Genomic DNA, 19,978 nt, shown 5'->3' with positions numbered 1-19,978 from the left:
TGATGGGATATACTGTACCAAAGATACTTGGAAATTATTTTCCACCTTCAAAACCTTACTCAATCCTGCACCTCCTCCACCAGACACAAACCTCTCATCTGTTATCTTTGCCTCGTTCTTTACCAAAAAGGTGGTAGCTATCAGTAAGCAAACCTCTGAGCCACTCAGAGACAACCAGTCTCTCCCAGTTAAGGCATGTCATTCTCCATGGTCGCCCCTCTAACAAAGGGCAGTGCACCAGCAAGCCAAACATATTGCAATTCCTCTGTGCTCTCATAGCCTTCTCTGTCTCTTCAATCAATCAATGGCTAACCATCTTACTCGCTCAGCCCTCTAGCTGAATGCAAGGAATCGAAAAGCGTAACATGTAGCAGTCATACAACATGTCCCTCTCTGTCTCCCCAGGTCAATGGCACATCACTTCTCTCATTTACCCCTCTCTCCAAGTGTGAAGTATCAAAACTTTTGACTGGTAGCTATCCTACTACATGTGCACTGGACCCCATTCCAACCATCCTGCTCCAAGCCATATCTCACACCATTATATCCATTAACGCACGTGATAAATGTTTCACTGGCTTCAGGAACATTTACATTCGCATTCAAACAGATTCGGGTAACCACTCTGCTCAAAAAGCCTTCACTGGACCTTACTCATGTTGAGAACTATTGACTGGTTTCATTACTTTCATTCTTATCTGATCTTATTGAAAGGGCGGTTTTCATACACGTCTCAGAACTCCTCTCATGGAATGCCCTCCTTGACCCAAATCAGTTGAGCTTTAAGAGCGGCCTCTCCACTGAAACCTTAAGGCAGCCAGAGCTGCAGCTCAGTCCTCGGTCCTTATTTTGCTGGACCTATCAACAGCCTTCGACATCATCGCATCCTGCTATCTGTATGGGCATCTTAGGCAAAGCGCTTTGTTGGTTTGAAAGCTATCTCACTGGGCCTTCCATGAATGGGTCATGGCAAGGACATACAGTGCGTCCTTACCCCATCCCCTCCCCACAGGGGTGCCGCAAGGCTTGGTGCCCCTCCTCTTTACAATATACACCACCTCCTTGGGTCCAATTATACACTCACACAGGTTCTCATATTACTGCTACGCAGATGACAACCAACTATACCTGCCATTCCCACCAGGTGACCCCATGGATCTCAGCCTGTCTCTCAGACATATCCACATGCATGAGGAAATGCCACTTTTAGCTAAATTTCTCTAAGACTGAACTCTTAGTCATCCTAGCCAATCAATCTCTCCATCACAATATTAACATCAAAATTTCCTCCTCATATCTCACCCCAATCAAGGTCACAAGAAACCTAGGTGTCATGTTTCATGACCAGCTATCATTCTCTGACCATGTTGCATCTGTCTCCCAGTCATGTCCCTTTTCTCTATACAACATTTTAAAAAAATCTCACCTTGACTACTGCAGTGCCCTTCTAGCAGGCTTCCCTTTACGCAGAGTGAAACCCTTACAGATGGTCTAGAATGTTTGTATCTGGTTTTTGATCAGCCTAAAAGGGCACATGACACTCTGATGTTCATTGACCTCCAGTGGCTGGACATGGCTGCTGAATCAATTTCAAGTCACTAATGTTTGCCCACACAGTGAATTCTGGGTCCATTTACTTGAATTCAATCATAGAGGCTTATGTTCCTTGTCGGCTACTGCATTTCTCCAAGGAAAATTGTCTGGTATTGCCATCCCTGCACACAAGGCAATCACAGTCCAGACTGTACTCATTTGTTGTTCCCCAATGGTAGAACAAGCTACCAAATGTTATCTTCTGAGAGTACCTACTCTCCAAACACCTCTAACACACTAATATTCCTAACTAGCACTTACTGGGCATTTTCGGTGCACTACTTTACCTGATCTTCTTGCACTTTGTCTTTTGAATAGATCTAGCACTTAGCTTTTACTTAAAGGTCTCCCACTGTACTGAAGTTTTAGTGTTGTCCCTCACTTGTAAGTCACTTTGGATATAAATATCTGTCAAATGAGTAAGTGTAAATGTAATATCATTACCTTATTATAACACAATTCTACATAAACTCTAATAATAAATAGTAATTAATTTTCTACTTATTTCCAATCATGAAATGACTCTTTTTAAACTCATTTTATCTTGATGACAATCTCTGATATAGTGCTCAATCTTATTCAACTAAAATTAACTATTTAAGTGATCACCTTTCATGTCCCCTGCCATAAATGATATAATAAACAAAAAATAAAGCAGGTGAATCAAGATAAAAAATAAAAATTTAGCTAGCTTACAAATCTTAATTTATAACTCTGTAAAACTATAGAATACAGCACTACAATGTCATACAAAACATAAAATGAAACACACACCCACCTTGTGCCTCATCAGCCAGGTGCTGAACAAACAAAAAATATCAAAATTTCCTTTAAACTAGAAGGCACAATGTTACCGTGTTAACATTCTATTTTTAGGCTACTAGTCCCTTTTCCTTGCTACATCATTATTCTTCAAAATAAAAGCACAACCTTCATAATAAAACCTGCGGAACAAACAAAAACCTTAAGTAAATACTTAAAATAAAATGATTAAACATGAAACTAAGAGATTATGAAATAATGTTGGACCATACTAATGGTCATTTATCATCATTTTCCATGATAATACGGTACACAATAAAATTTGATATGATATATATCAAATTCCTGGCACAACAGATGGCAGCCATACTTCCAGTCTGGTATACACATTGGGCTCTAGAACAAAGCCATCAGTGGGGCACACACAGTCTTTATGCAGTTTTCCCCAGGCAGTAGTAATTCCTGGGTCCAATAATTTCCTTGTTCCAAATGAACATGTTTGCACCGAGGTGGGAGGAGAGACCGATTAGGTGGTGCAGTGCAAATTTGGTGCTTATTTTTGCCCAAAATTGCAGATGCAGGGCAATTTTCATGGCTTTAGTTGGCAGAGGTGCCCGTATGCAGCACTCTCCAAAATCACGCACACCTTTCATTCAGTTTTCTCCACGTTTCATATCTTCTGCAGTTTGGTATGTGTATCAAAAAAATGTTTTAATGTAACCAAGGAAGGGTATTACCAATAATTCACAGAGTTCAACTTTTTTGTTTTTGCTCTCTCAAAGACTTCATCCTCTTACCTCCAAACTGGTCTGTTGCTGCTCTTAAAAGGGAGCTGATGTGATTGGTCAATACTGAAGCTTTGCCCAATTCTACCCACTAATTCTGTATTGCTCCTGCTAATAATGTATCCACCCACTTGGGAGGACTGCCCTCCCAAGAAAAAGGACCAAATCAGTTGTTTCAGCAAGTGCACCAAAAAAGCACGTTTACATTTAAGAGACAATGCCCTCTAGCTTCAATAGTAGTCATGACTATTGACTCTTGTGCAACATATCAGACAATGGTTCTCTGTGTCATTGTAACGGGAAGTTACGAAAAAACGGGACGTTTTTTCATGTAATTTGGAGGACTTATGGTTTTTTCCATATTGCACTGAGGTGCGTCTGGCATTTGGATGGGCCCAATGCTTGTGGTCACCAAAATTGCAAAACTGTGCTGGTCACCCCCACATGCACCTACACCAGGAGTTTGTCTGTATCCTTTTTCGGGAAAATAAAGCCCAGTAAATTTGATGCATGATTTAGATAACACCAACACATGTTTCTGCTGAAATACATTGCAGTATTTGGTTGGAAATGAATAGAACCAAATACTGCATAAATCCTGGCATAAACGAATGGATTGAGTTGGGCCATTTTTATGGGATCTCAGAACTATTTTGTTAGACGTCCAACCACATTGGGAATCAAGTGTTTATAGTGTTTAGAACAGCTACACGGGAAGGCGGTGTGCAAAGCCAGCCATCATACAGAGGGGGAAGATGTGATATTGTTTAAAAATGGTGATAACGTTTTCAGACAATCTCTCCAGGCAAACATTCATGGTGTTGCATTCAGTTGTTCACATGAAAAGTGTCACAAATAGTTGAGTAACAAATTTTTAAAAAATGGAGCTAGACAGAAAAGTACAATGCCTGAATCCAAGATTGCTGCTATCTGACCATTTGACGTGCAGTTTGGAAGGACTATAAAATCCCTCTTTGTTTGTACGAGGTATCAGTGTACACATGGAGTGCATTTCTTTATTGTAATGTTATGTATTCAAGTTTTTATTTATTATTATTACATTAAAAACATGGATAATGGATAAATGAAAAAGGAAAGGCTGAGAAAGTTTGTTTACCACTGTGTACCACTCTCCAGCTCTTTGCTCTCAGTAGTGTTTTCAGTGTCACACTCTCCTTATTTGCTGCCTGCTTAAGTCAGGCATTCACTGATAAGGCTTCAGAGCCCTGCTTGTTTTCCCTTTCCTCACTCCTCCCATGAGATGTTAAGTGCAGGGAAATGAGCAGCCAGCGCTGTCGTGTTGATGTTCAGATTTGGAAAACACGAGGGAGCAATTTATCCTTGATGCGCTCAAAGATTAACACAGTAAACATTTCACTTCATCTGACTTTGATGTATTAATGAGATGACACATATCTTACTGCAAACATAACTATTGGTGAGGCTAATTGCTGGCCTTCTAGATACAGATATATTTAACAAATTAGTAAACCAATGAAAAATATGAAATGGTACTGTGTAGCAACATGTTTCTGCTTGCGTTGCCTAATAACACAAGCAGTAGGTTAGAGTTTAGGCTCAGCACAGTATAGATACATTAGAAAAAGTTCATAAAAAAGGGGCTACAAAAGTTAATCTGATGACATTCAGCAGATGACAGTTTGTCATGGTTTAAGCAGGATTAAGTTGTATGCTCCATTATTGTAAGATCCATTACCTCATATCTAACCTTAGCTTGGAAGGGAAAGATTAACCTGTAGCTATTAACAAACTAATTGTACCTAAGACGCTGAGATACTAGGAATATGAATAAGAGATTGTGAATAACTTTGTGTGATGATGAAAAAATGCAGAAGAGAATGTAAGATGCTTTCGTAGTTAGTTATTCAGACCTACACTAAACACTATCCACTAATTTCAACTCCAAAATGATTTAGAAAAATATTTTGAAAAATGGGAACAATGTGCTTCTGACATAAGTTAGACATGGTCTTCTCATATACTGGCTCCAAAATGACTTGAAAGAAAAAAGCACTTACTTTTCCAAAACTGGAACACTTGGAAGTTTTTTCATTACGTTATATTATATTCAGGAATATTTTATGTTCAAGAATGAGCAAGCCTGAAATCAAGCTGATATGTCACTTATCCAATGACATATCCACATCTGCTAGATGAAAATTTGTTACAGATATTTTCTTGTTCCTGGATGATGAATCTTAATTACTTCGGTGAACCCCTGACTTTTCTTCCAGCAGCAGAAGACTGACATTTCCTGTTCTGAGTGAAATAGCTTTACAGCTAATAGATGGCCATTAAATTCGGAACAGACATTCATGCTTCCCACAGGATGAATAGTAATAACTGTGGTCTTTCCAATTCCCAATAATTGCAGTACTTGAGATATTAGATTTTTTCACATTATTTTATGATTGTTTTGACATTTAATTTATTTATTATTGAATAACTAGCAATCAACTAACAGCCAAAGGCTACAATCACAGCTAACTGACTGGCAAATGTCACGGCTCAGCGATCCAGCTCACCTTGTTCAGTCTCTGATCCGGCATTCACAGGACGCTCAGTCAGACAACTCTCGTGTGATCTGTTCTATGGAAACTGAGTGCTCTTTGACTCACTTCATATATGCTCCTGTCCTCCGTTACACTAAATTAAAAGATTGTAGATTGATTTTAAAAACGTGTTAAATACATTTTTAATCTGTCAAGTGACATTAATTTACACTGCAGCATATTTTGTATGTTGATAGTTTAATTGCAGTTGGTTATCTGACTACAAATTAATGTGAACTGAACACCTGGGAAGAATCCCACATCCACATATCCTATATATTCATGTGCACTAAGCAAACATACACAAACAAACACCTTACTTATCAAGTTTAATAAATTACATGAATGCCTGATGTTAGTCATTGTCAAGGTCCATCCCAGGCAGTGTGCATCTTTAGTGGGAGATCTAGATAGATTTTGACATGATAGCACTTGATTAATTTCATTTCAGCTGTCCCATTGACTTAAAATGATGTCACTTCAGCTACAAACATTTATTTTATCCACAAAAACAAACCAAACTAGATAAAGTGATTAGCTGTGTCTCACTGTGATATTACTTAGTTGCCTCTGCCAAGGAGGTAGTGCCCATATCTGTTTGTTGGTTTATTTGTCAGCAGAATTATGCAAAAAGTACTGGACCAATTTGCACTGAACTTGTTGGAGGGATGGGGCATGGACCAGGAAAGAACCCATTAAGTTTTGGAGCAGATCCAGTTAATTTACTATGAATTCGAATTTTTTTCTCTGAAATCTGGTGTATGTTGTTTGACATTGGCCTTGGCCGAGGTCTGCGCTCTACAGAGTGCCAATTCCAGTTATATACTCTTGAATCCATGTCATATGACTCAAATCTCCAATAATTCAAGCACTCACACACATTCTTGTTTTAGTACATTTGTGGGGACCCATCATTGACATAATGCATTCCCTAGCCCCTTACCCTAACCTTAACCATCACCATCACAACTGAATGCTTAACCCCTACCCTAACCCTGACCCTAACCTAAACCTAATTCTAACCCAAACCCTGAGATCAAATCTTAACCTTCAAAAAGCCATTTAAACTTTGGGATCCAGCATTTCAGTCCTCACAAAGTTGTTGGACCCCACAAGTAAAGTGGGCTAACGGGTTTCAGACCCCACAAATACAGCAAACAAGTCCACACACGCACACGCACACGCACACGCACGCACACACACACACACACACACACACACACACACACACACACACACACACACACACACACACACACACACACACAAACACCATAAGATTGTTGTTTTTCATCTGTTACCGTCACAGCTGTCTATCTGTGTTGCCAGATTAATCATTACCTTAGCCTGTTGTGTAGCTCCTTGTGGTTAATGGCATTTCTTATGTGGCGCTTTTGATTTCAAAAGAAACGCCCTTACTTGTGTCTTGACACTCATGAGAGGAATCAGAATAAACTCAGATGCTTTGAACTTTACATTTAATATGCATTTTCAAACAGATCATACATACAGTATTATATGCTAGATAAGGTTTCCTGTATGTTTCAATGCCCATCCAACACCCTGACCCCAAGATTCTTATTTTACAGATAATAGAAACATCAAAGTTATCAATACATTGGTGCTGACTGTGTACCAGTGACATGTAAAGAAATCTTGTACTGACTTAAAAATTCTCTTCAATCACAGTTATTGGCAGGTATGTTTAAGGGCATTTTTCAAAATTTAGCTTTACTTCGCATTACGCTTTCTTACTGAGAGTGAAATGAATAGATGGATATCAACCTCGTGCCTCATGTGTGTTAAATACAAAGTTTGACTCAGGACATGGTTAGCTTAGCTTATTATAAAGAACCACAGTTTGTAGTTTGATGGTAGTTGCAAGCTGGAGTTGGAACTATTTATTGGTGAACAATAGTCAGGTACAGTGGCTGTGCACACCTTCCTTCTTGATGTCAGTGAGGTGACCAGGTTTGCAAAGCATAGTTTCAGTATGCTATGTTCAATAACAAAGTCATGACCATGGCCTAGTAATCTGTTAGTCACTTAGAGGACTTTGAGACAAACTAATCTTTTCTGTTACACAGAATGAAAAAGAACTTTGTAAACATTTTTTTCAAGATTAAGTCATTTTGTAAGGTAATAAAACTTTAAATATTTTCATTTTCATTGTTGACATGGAATAAAAACAGCTAAATTCCAGTGTGGTTGCTTTCATTTACTGTATAAGAAACAGTCATTTGAAAGCCCAGTATTTTACCAATTACTTTGTGAAAGACAACTAATCTTTTAATAATTTGTCAAAATTAAGTAAAGAGATATGATTGATTTGGTAAAGTCAAAAAATATGAAAAAACAGCATGGTATGCAAAAGAAAAGTATAACAACCATAAGGCATGAAAGGGACTAATGAGAAAGGAAGTATAAAGTAAAGAAGGAAGGAAGACATTTCTTCCAAAGCTGAGAGGGAATACATTCCATTGCAAATTGTCAACTTGGCCATGTAGAGTGTGAGAATTCTATCTGATAAAAGGTTTTTGACGTCACCCAAGTCAACAGATCCAGATGGATAATGTCCAAATCGACATCATAGACTTTCTGATAGGGTAATAGGGAAATGGCCAAAATGAGCTTTCTTTGTTGAGGCTAACGCTGAGTGGCTCCTTTTGTGATGTTTACAACATTGATGCCAATCAAATCTCAGGCATCACTCCAAACATCCCGCCTGGATGCCACTGTTTTCCAACCTCACATGCAACTGCATAATGTCAACACAAAATGTTATCTTTCTCTGCAAAATCTAAACTCTTAAATAACTGTACATGCTGTCCTTAATGAAAAAAACAAAAACAAAACAAAAAAACACAGGAATACTACAAAAAAGAATTTGGATGGCTGCTATTTGAACAGGTAGCAGTTCTAAAACTAAAACAGTTCAAACTGATATTTGATTCATTTCAATACAATTTTATTTATATAGCGCGAAAAAAATGATAACAGAGGTTATCTCAGGGCACTTTCCATATAAAAGCAGGTTTAGACCATACTCTTTATAGTTATTAAAATCAGACATATTTTACCCAGAACATCAAGATGAGGGGAAGAGTAATTGCTTCCAGGATGATATTGTCCAGCAATGTTTTCTAAGTCCTACATGTACTATACATACCACATGCAAGTCATACGGAGGTGGTCAGGGTGGATGGTGGGCATTCAAAGCCAGTGATATAAAATAACTAAGTACAGTCCTGGTTGAAATTATTGGCACCCCTGAATTTTAAATACAGAATTTAGAATATCTTCAGAAATAAATGCAAATTATCCAATTTTTTATAATCAAAATATTTTAATAAAATGTTCAAGGTTACTGAGCAAAAGAACATAAAAAAAGCATAACTTGTATAATAGTGAAGTAATACAAACACAAAATTTACCCCAGGCACAATTATTGGCAGCCTTCACTAATATTTGGTTGAAGAAATTTTGGTAACAATGACATCCTCTAAACGTTTCTTGTAGCGAACAATAGGCTTCTTGCACCTGTCTGCTGGTAGTTTAAGCCACTATTCCACCGCTATGCATTCAAGCTCTTTTAAGTTTGCAGCAGAGCTTTTTGCAACGACAGATTTTAGCTCTCTCCAAAGGTCTTCAATGGGATGTAGGTCAGGACTCATTGATGGCCATTTTAAAACCGTCCACCTTTTCCTTTTCAACCATTCCTTCATGCTGCTGGATGTGTGCTTTAGGTCGTTGTCCTGGTGAAAGACCAAGACCTTCAACTCAAACATAGTTTTCTTACACTAGGTAACACATTTTGCTCTAAAACTCCTTGGGAATCTTTTGATTTCATCATTCCTTTGATGTATTTTAATGCCTCCAGTACCAGAGGCAGCAAAGCAGCCCCAGAGCAAGATAGAACCTCCACCATGTCTTGCTGTAGTTGTTCTTTTCCTTATGGGCTTCATTTTGTCATGTATAAAAAAACTGAAGCACTGCATTCCCAAAAGAGCTCTACTTTGGTTTCATCTGTCCATAGAACATTATCCCAGAAAGACTGGCTTATCTATGAACCTTTTTTTTAAACATTAGTCTTGCATTTTTGTTTTTTTCTTGCAATAGTGGTGTCCTCCTTGGCCTTTGGCCATGGAGCCCACCCCTCCATATTGCTCCAGGTCAGCCTGCAGTTCTATAGATATTTTATGGAGTTTTTTTTTTTTTTTTTTTTTTTAAGAATAGAATAACTTAATTAGAAAGCATTTATTGTCATTTTTTGTTCAAAAAAATACAACAAAATTAGGATTGCTAATACTAGTTGGTGCATTTAAAAATAAAAATAAAAATAAAAAATTACATAAACAATAGTCTCATACACCTTCAACCACAAGTCCTAATGGACAAATAAAATATTTTAATATATAGTAGACAGCAAAGTGCCTCAGTGCAGACAGGTGTAATTACATTTTTGCACTAGTATTATTATTGCACAAGTATAGAGATTATTGCACAGGGATAATTGCACAGTGGAAAATGCACAATAATAATATTATAAATTGTAATATTGATTACTTTTTGATGGAGTTTAGCACACTAATGGCCTTGGGAAAGACACTGTTCATAAATCTAGTTGACCGTGCGGAAAATGTCCTATAGCGCCTGCAAGAGGGCAGCAAGTCAAACAGGTGGTAACCATGGAGTGAGCAGTCTTTCTGAATGTTTGCGGCTCTGGAGAGTAAGTGGGTGTTGGCAATGTCTTCCAGGGAGGGAAGAAGACAGCCAGTGATTGTTTGCGCTGTGTAAATATCTTTTTAGAGCTTTTTTGTCTGCTCCTGAATAGCAGTATTACAGGATGCTCTCTATTGAAGAACGGTAAAAGGCCACCAGCAGTTTCTCACTCAGAGACTTTTTCTTGAACACTCTCAGGAAGTGCAGACACTGCCGTGCCTTTTTGACAACAGCCGTGATGTTGGCAGACCAGGAGAGGTTGTCAGAAATGTGGGTTCCCAGGAATTTACAGTTATGAACTCTTTCCATACAGTCTCCATTGATGAATAGTGAGAGGGGGTCTGGACTGTGCTTCCTGAAATCTATGATGAGTTCCTTGGTTTTTGTGGTGTTCAGTGTCAGACAGTTTGCTTAACACCACACCGTCGGTTTCTGGACCTCATTTCTGCGGGCAGACTCATCTCCTCCTGAAATGAGTCCGGCCAAAGTGGTGTCATATGTGAATTTAATGATGGAGTTGGTGGGTTGGGTTGATGTGCAGTCATCAGTGTAATTGAGTAGAGTGTTGGACTTGTGGGGAGCCAGTGCTGACCATGAGGGTGGAGGAGAGGTGGGGAATAATGTTGAAAGTTTGCAGGAGGTTTTGCAGGAGTCCTTAATCCAAGTGCATGTGTGAGCAGGGAGGCCCTGGTCAGACATTTGCTGATTAGTATATCTGGGCTGATTGTATTGAACGCCTAACTGTAATCTATGAAAAGCATCCTTACATAACTTCTTCTGTCTTCTAAATGGCTCAGCGCCGTGTGGAGAGCTTTAGTGATGGCATCCTCCGTGGACCTGTTCACTCTGTATGCAAACTGATGTGGATCAAATATGGATGATTATGGGTGTGAGTGTGACAGGTCTCATTTAGAATGTCAGTGGCTGGCTTTTTGGGGACAGGGAAGATGGTGGCTGACTTTAAGCAGGGTGGGATGATGGCTTGTGCTAGGGATAAATTAAAGAAGTTGTTAGTGAAGACCAGTAAGAGCTGGTCAGCACATGCTTTGAGTACTGGGTGGAATTTTCGGACTTCATTCATCATCCAGGATTTCTGATTGGGAAAAACCTGGAACCATTCGATCACGGTGACATTGTAAGCACAGTTTGTGATGTAACAGAACAGTTTGTGTATTTCTCCATGTTCTGTTGGTCAAACAAATTCCATTCAGTTCATGCAAAGCAGTCTTGCAGCTGAGAGCTACCTCAGGCCAACTTTTAATAATCCTTGTGTTGGCCAGGAGAGCAGTGACTGTCCAAGATTCAACTGTGTGTACACCAATAATGGCACGTAGATGCAAATCCTCCCCCCTGCTCCTACTGGAGTCTTTGTTTCTGTCTTGGAAGTGGATTGTGCGGCCTGCTAGCTATACTACAGCATCGGGGATCAACGGGTGAAGCCAGGTCTCAGTTGTTATCATCACACAGATAATCCAGACAATGTTGTTTGCAGCTATCTGTTTTGTAGTCCAATGTTACTTAAGTCCTGGCAACTCTAGACACAATTTGCTTGGCAAAATCCAACAAGCAAAAGCAAGTAACACACAAAAGTTCAATGTATGTTTTTTGATAATAGCATTTCTGATGCTCTCAAACAGCCCTTTTTTTTCGCCATTGTGAAACTCAGTCCCTTTTTATTCAGTAAAAACATCATTCATGGGTTAATTCAGGTCATATGAACACTGAAAATTAAGCACAGTTGAGTTGTTATCAGTTTTTTTTTTTTTTTTTGGTTTGAGGAACTAATTTAAATTGATCAAAAAGGTGTATTTTTTATTTCACTATATATATATATATAAGCATTTTTTGTTGTTGTTCACTAACTTTGGACATTTTATTCAAAACTCTGATTATAAAAAATTGGTTCATTTGCATTTTTTTCTAAAGATACTTTAAATTCTGTACTTAAAATTCGGGAGTGCCAATAATTTCATCCAGGACTGTGCATATTTTGGGGGGAAATATTGTACTTTCTAAACCACTACATTATGTATGTGTAATTACTAGTTTCTTTTAAGATTAAGATTTTACATTAAAAATCTTATGTAATAATAATTTTTAAAGATTAAACCAGTGACTTCCAGTCTTTTCGGCTTGTAACCCCTTGTCACATTTCAGATGCCTATGAGCTGTTAGGAGTTCTGCGAATTAAAGAATTTTAAAATCAACGTTCAAGAAAATTATATTACACAAAAAACAAAGATTAAAAAGTAAAAGAGAAAAGTAAAAAAGAAATAATAAAAAAACATGGAAGTTTTACCATACTTTACCTGCTATGAGACAAAAAAATGAAATACATGTCTTAACATTGCACTGATTGATTCAGTATCAACATTTTGCAACTCAGCAGATACATTTATAAAAATGTTTTCTCATGGTGTTGATAAAAACCTTAGCTGGTCAGCATTATGTTTCATATAAGATTTTTTTGTTGTTGCAAATTAGCAGTATATGAAGGTAATTACTAGGAGAGAGAGTTGAATCTACAGTATGTGTCACAGTTTACATATAAAAAGGTCAGCAGTTGTCATGACAAGTCCGTCTGAGCTTGTCAAAACAGTTGTGTGATGTATCTTTTTTTTGTCAAGTCTAGAACATTTTGGTCTAGTTTTAGTTGAGGAAAAAAAACTCTTGAACTTTTACTCTTTTAGTTATCAGAAGATTAGTTTAAAGTTTTAGTCCAGTTTTAGTCAAGACCAAGAATTAGCATTTGGTGAAACTTCAGCAAACTGCTTTCAATAAGATGGTCTGATGTTATTAATTTAAGCAATATATCCAGACATGAAAGAGGATGAAACAATGAATTCTGGAAAGATGTAATAACATAAGCAAATCCAATGCAATCTAACTCCTGCAATATGAATCAGTCATTGATGTGATCTTAACTTTGGTTGATAACACAAACCCTGAGAATGGGAAAAAAAAAAAAAAAAAAAAAAATTGCAATCAATCAGAACCCTGCACACCAGCCCTGCAATAAATCCTACCCTTATAATGTTCAGTTTTGTCAGGACTCTGCCAGAAAAGTGTTGTTTTTATTCTGTTCTTTTGTAGGCCTTAGACTGTGTTTAAATTTATTCATTTAAATACATATGTAAAAAAAAAATATTTGGAGCCTCTTTGTATACAACAAAAATTAAGCACCCCCCCAAAAATTAAGCACCCCCCCCCCCCCCCAAACCAGACTTCTAAGTAATGTTGAGCATTTCATAGACTACATTTAGCTGGCATAGACCAAATTTTTGATTTTGTGGAACAAAATCAATAAGATCTGATATCAAATGTGTATAACAGTTAAGTTGACACACAAATGTGCAGCACAGCCATTCAAAAAAAGGACATTTGTATTATGTCATTGTTAGAAAAAGCTGTCTAATTTCTTTTTTTTTTTGACAACAAAAATATAGAGAAATTTTTATTTTCAACCTCTCTTTCCATCACCAATAATGTATGGAGATTTAATCACAGTTTTTTCTTATCAACAAATATATTTTTTCACAATTTTCATTTTTAAAAAATATTCTTTGAATATGGCATACTAACTCAGGTTGTTTCAATTTTCAAGTGGCATCAAATTGGTAAAGACTTGTTTGGGGTTGAAACCCAGATTAGGGTTTAAGATTTGGATGTCAAGACTCGAGACTTACTTGTTATTCAACAGTGATGATGAGGTAACACTAATGATAAATTAGAACTCGTATGAGTAAATCTGCTCCCTCCCTTTGGTGCCCAATGAGCACAACTCCAGGTTGTAAGAGGCTGTAATTGGTTTTGTTGCAGAACCAATAGTTGTGGTAAAATTGTAAGGAGATTTACAAATGTTTATCAGATTTTGCTTCCTGCTTTAGTGAGGATTGCTACAGTTGGAGCCTTTCTCAAACTGCTCTTCCCCACCAACATTTAACTGCAGGAGTATCTCTCCTCATGAAGCTACTGTCTCAGCTGTGGATTGTAAGGGGTGGATATAAATAAACAAGAACATTGTGGGATATGCTCACAGCTCTCAGGAAACATCCATCACTACCGATACTGACACACGTCTTGCTCCTGTTCCTGTCAGCTCCCATGCCCAGCTATTGTGTTATATGTTGTTTTTACTGTTTCCCCGCAAATGAAGAAGGTCCCCCAAACACTGAAGGTTTATTATACATTGTTTAAATGTTTGCATGCATAATAACTTTGACCCTTGTTAGGAAACTACATAAGTGTTGGTTTAAAAACAGCCCTGAAACAGTGGAAGAATAGTTTGCATAGGTTGAAGGTTGATGGTTGACAGTGAATGAATGCATAACACACAGAGGCAGGAGTGTAGGAGAAGCCTGGAGCATTAAAGGAAGGAAGACTTAATTTTCCTTAGGTCTTTCAAAGACAAGAAAACTGATAAGATAAGGAGAGAATAAAAAAAAATTCAAACTTGCTCAATTCTCATCCAGCAGTACATTGCTACCCAAGGAAGTCCAGGAAATTGAGTGGCTTCTTGAAACAACTGCCAAACCATTTCTTTCTTATGTACTTCACAGCTTTACTTTTAGAGGATAAATGTTCAGAAATTGAGTACATTTTTGTAAATATCTTCTTTCTTAAGCATCCTCACTCATCTTTTCTGTTCTCCTCCATTTGGTTTGTTATTTCCTTTAGGTCCCCTCCCCCCGGCTCACAGGTGTCTCATTTATCTCTCCACTTTCAATTCAATTCAATTTTATTTATATAGTGCCAAATCATAACAGAGGTTATCTCAGGGCACTTTTCATGTGGAGCAGGTCTAGACCATACTCTTTATAGTTATATTTACAGAGACCCAACATTCCTACATGAGGAAGAACTTGACGAAAGCAGCAAGGAAAAAATCCCCTTTTAACAGGTAGAAACTTTGAACAGAACCCGGCTCATGGTGGGCGGGTTTAGAGAGAGAGAGAGAGAGAGAGAGAAAGAAACATACCACAGTAGACATATAACATAATGTGTAACAATAATGAGACTAATAATCAAACTAATAATTATTATAATAAAACTAATAATTATAATAATAATATTGTTAATATAATAAACAACAACAACAACAACAACAACAACAACAACAACTAAATGAAGCAGTGAGTGTAGAGCAGGATCATGGGGGCAATAGGTGGTTTGCAGTCACAGATTCAGACTCTCTAGCACCAGGGGCAGAAAAACCTGCAGAAAGCGAAAGGAAGAGAGAGGAGACAGACGAGAAAGCACAAAACTATGGGAGAGAGAAGAAGTCAAATTAGTAACGAGCATTGATGCCTTATGAATGTGTGCAGATGGAGAGGAAGAGGAGGAGAGAAGAGCTTGGTGCATCATGGGAAGTCACCAGGCAGTCTAGGCCCATAGTAGCATAATTAGAGGATGGTTCAAGACAAGCCTGAGCCAGCCCTAACTGTAATCTTTATCAAACAGGAAGGCTTTAAGACTACTCTTAAATGTGGAGAGGGTTTCTGCCTCCCGGACCAAAACTGGAAGATGGTCCTGATAACCGAAGGCTCTGCCTCCTATTGTACTTTTGGAGACTCTAGGAACCATAAGTAAACCTGCATTCTGGGAGTATAGTATTCTACTGGGGTAATAGGGTACTATGAGCTCTTTACGATATAATGGTGCCTGACCATTAAGGGCTTTGTAGGCGAGGAGGAGGATTTTAAAAAATTCTATTTCTGAATTTTACAGGGAGCCAATGCAGAGAGGCTAACACAGGAGACATGTGATGTCTTTTCCTAGTTCCTTTCAGTACTCGCACTGCAGCATTATGGATCAGCTAGAGTGTATTTAAAGATTTGTTGGGACAGCCTGATAATAGGGAATTACAATAATCCAGCCTAGAGGTAACAAAAGCATGGACTAGTTTTTCTGTGTCTTGTGGAGAAAGGATTTGCCTGATTTTTGCAATGTTCCTCCCCAACAAGGTTTTATTGTTGCTCAGAAAAACTCAGGTCCCAAAAGCAAAACACAGTCAACGATAAACAGTTTAAAAGACAAAGAATATTAGAGGCAAACAACAAACCAGACAGGCAAGGGTACAAAAAGGCGCAGGCAAACAATGTGGTCAAAAACAGGCATAAATTGACACGGGACAAATGGCAAGTTGGGTGGGGGAAGACCGAGCCAGGCGAGTGCTGAATTGATTATCTTAGAGATGGGAAAAGGTCCCATGAAGTGATGGGCCAATTTCCGAGACTCGACCCTGAGGGACAGGACTCATGGCTAGCCAGACCCTTTGCCCCAAGCGATAGGAGGGAGCTGCAGACCATCAACAATTGGCGATCTTTTGGTACTGGTCCGAGGTCTGAAAAGGAGTAACCCAGGCTCGGAGCCAAGTGAATCTGCACCACCGGATGTCGACTGGATAGAAGGGAGGCTGACCTCCCTTTCCTGATCTGGGACGGGCGGTGGTTGGTAACCAATAGAGCACTAGAAGGGGGATAAACCCGTGGTGTAATGGGGAGTGTGTTGTGAGCATACTCAACCCATAGGAGCTGTTTGGTCCATGATGAAGAAGAATGAGCAGTGCTGCATTGTAAAAGTCTCCATCTCCTGATTCATCTGCGTAGTTTGGCCATTGGACTGTGGGTGGAACCCACAGAAGAGACTGACCTTGGCCCCCAACAGACTGCAGGAAACAGGGCAGGAGAAAGTGGTCGGGTCTGAAACGACATAGGAGTTAGAGCAAACAGAACATATGGAGGCTGGAAGGTAAATTAAAACAAAAAACGGAATGTGCAAAATATTACAGACTCTAATGTCCCAGCTCTATGGGTCAAAAACATGGAACTGGAGGGGCTGATGAAAGCGGAGCAGCAGGTGCAAAGTCTGGGCAGAGAGAACCCAGGAGTCAACATTTAACAGGCGGCTGAGATACTGAGAAAAGTGCTAAAGGCAAGTGCAGCTTGTAGCTGGGTCTTTTATCCTGCTTTCTTTGCTCCTAACCACGGACAGAGATGGTGTAGGAGGAGGCAAAAGTGCCACAAACATCCACTGCCTTTGGCTTAGCTGGAACGGCAGGGACAGCAGGAAGGTCCCAAAGCTCTAGGCGCATATGGAATTTATTAGAAAGAATGTTACCCATATACATGACCAAGAAATAGGTGTTCGCCATGAGAAGTCTATTTGGGGAAATCAGGTTTCTTTACTTCCCTACCCCGATTATAGAAACCAGATTTCTCTTTTATATGACATTAAAGAAATCAGCTTACTGGAAAAACCTGACTGTAACCCAGTTACTTAAGTGCATGAAAACACATTGATGGTCTCCAACAGAGAAACACAAAAGAGACCATTTGACAATTATTATCTGTTGCTGAGATAGACAGCTCCAGACTATAGTTTAAAGGGGACATATTATTCTCATTTTAAGGGTCTTATTTTTATTTCAGGAGTCTACTAGAGAATGGTTACATGCTTTTATGTTCATAAACAGGGCTGACTCTTGGCAAAGGCGGTTGGCTAAGGCGCAGAATGTCAGAGAGTTGCCACAAGAGTGAAATGTGCCACTAACATTTTAACATTTATTAATCATGGATACAGTAACAACATTAACAAAAACAGCCTTTAAAATTACAGTTAAAAAAAAAAAAAAAAAAAAGTTGCACCCCCCTACTGTCAGTCACAAGTTGACAACATGGTATAAACAGTGCTGTTCCTCACAAATTTTCATCTGCCTTGCACTGCACTTGTACTGTGCACACTGTGTGCTGAAAGTGGGGGATGATGCATAATTTTGCATCACTCAGCCCAAATCTGTGACGTAACACTGACTAATCAATGAGAAATACTATATTGGCTCATCCAGAGGGACGCTGCAATTATTTGCTAAAATGATTCCATAATGAAAAAGGTCCAAACTTTCAGGTGTGCAAGGATGAAAATGTAGAAAATAGGAGAAGGAAAAGAAAGCCCAATATAGAGGTATGTCATCTTATGTTAACATTAACATGCCGATTTTTTGTGTAGATGTTTCATTTGTAGTAACTAGTTGGCTAATTAGTAATAAAGCTAATGCTAGATAATGATGTTACGGTAGCTGCTAGACTCAGATACAAATTGAAGGATATGAATCTGAATGGCTAGCTATCAGTGGAGAAAGAAGTAGTATTCAGATCCTTTAATTAAGTAAAGAGTGAAGAGACATCATTAGATGATTAATACTGAAGCATCAGTGTGTAACAGCATGTTACTGTTGTAGCGGCTTTTATGTAATTATATAAAACCTTTGTGAAAGAAAATTATATATTTCTCAAATACCACAGGGCTCATCCTACTACGCTTACAACTAAATGTTCAAATTATGATACCTTCCTTAAAAATAAAAGCACATTATTTATAGCAAATTAAATGTAAATATAAATTGTGTATATATAATGCACAAAGTAGCCAAAGCATTTTATGTACACAGTCTGGTCTGGTCTGGATCATAAGTTGCATCAGCTGATGCTGGAGCTCTCAGGGCATTAGTCTGCCTGTCCTGACATGTCTTCCTGTGGATACGCTGAGACTTTCCTGATGTTGGTGGCTGCTGTGTTTTCTTCAGGCTGTCACTTGACTGAAGCGTGACACCTACCCAGTGATTGCTTCTTCTCTGATGGTTTCTCAGTGTGAGGATAGTCTGGTGGGTCAATAACACCTCATCAAAGACGAGCTTTATCAGGTCTCTCAGATAATCTGTAAAACACGGCATAACAGGAAGTGTGTAATTCACTAAAGTGACCGGTGAAGCAACTTGGTCATCATAATTGTGAAATTAAATGTAGCTTTCAAACAACACTATGCATTTAATTTCTGGGTGATCCAGCCATAGTTACTGACATTTAAATTTTCTTCTTTAATTCACTTTCTATAAGGACAATTCCCTGTTTTGGTTTAGCTGTTATTGGGGGCTACAAAACAGGTGAACACAGGTGCAGACACAGATGAGAAAGGAATATGATAACTGATATTTAATGCAAATGTATGGGGAAGGTGGGGGACAGGGCCAAGGGGAGCTCGGGCTGGGAGCTAAGAGCCAGGAATAGAGGTTGGGGTAGGGGCAGTGAGTGGTTGGGGTAGCAGGGCTGACCAAATGATGGGCAGGAGACAGGGGTCAGAGTCAGAACAGAAAGGACTGCAAGGGAGACAGAGAGCAGGATGAATAGAAGAGAAAAATTCAGCAAGAGCTAGTGCTAAATAGTAAAACTGGTAATAAATTTGGCTCGAAGCAGAGTCTACAATCTGGCAGGATGGAAGTGGCAGGGCTGAGTATTCATAGAGGTCCTGATTATGGAAGTGGTTGCAGCTGGTGCAGTTCTGCTCTGGCTCCAGCACACCTGACTCCACTCACACAATCACACACACAAACACACACACACACACACACACACACACACACACACACACACACACACACACACACACACACACACACACAACCACACACGGCCACACCAATGTTTGTACTTCTATCTTTGTGAGGAAACTCATTGACATAATGCATTCCCTTACCTTAACCATCTC

General features: G+C 38.8%; 1 long non-coding RNA gene across 1 annotated transcript; it reads right to left on the bottom strand.

Annotated features, from left to right (window-relative positions):
* Positions 1 to 17,014: 17,014 nt before the first annotated feature.
* Positions 17,015 to 19,635, bottom strand: LOC120805793. Its single transcript, XR_005709601.1, has 3 exons — positions 19,295 to 19,635; positions 19,050 to 19,150; positions 17,015 to 17,136 (listed from the first exon to the last, which is right to left on the bottom strand). It is a non-coding gene; the product is annotated as an uncharacterized LOC120805793 (long non-coding RNA).
* Between the last annotated feature and the right edge of the window lie 343 nt (positions 19,636 to 19,978).

The sequence above is a fragment of the Xiphias gladius genome, chromosome 19, assembly GCF_016859285.1.
Source record: "Xiphias gladius isolate SHS-SW01 ecotype Sanya breed wild chromosome 19, ASM1685928v1, whole genome shotgun sequence".
In the NCBI taxonomy this organism is placed as follows: domain Eukaryota; kingdom Metazoa; phylum Chordata; class Actinopteri; order Istiophoriformes; family Xiphiidae; genus Xiphias; species Xiphias gladius.
Note: the sequence above shows the minus strand (reverse complement) of the source record. Positions and strands in the feature narration are given on the sequence as shown.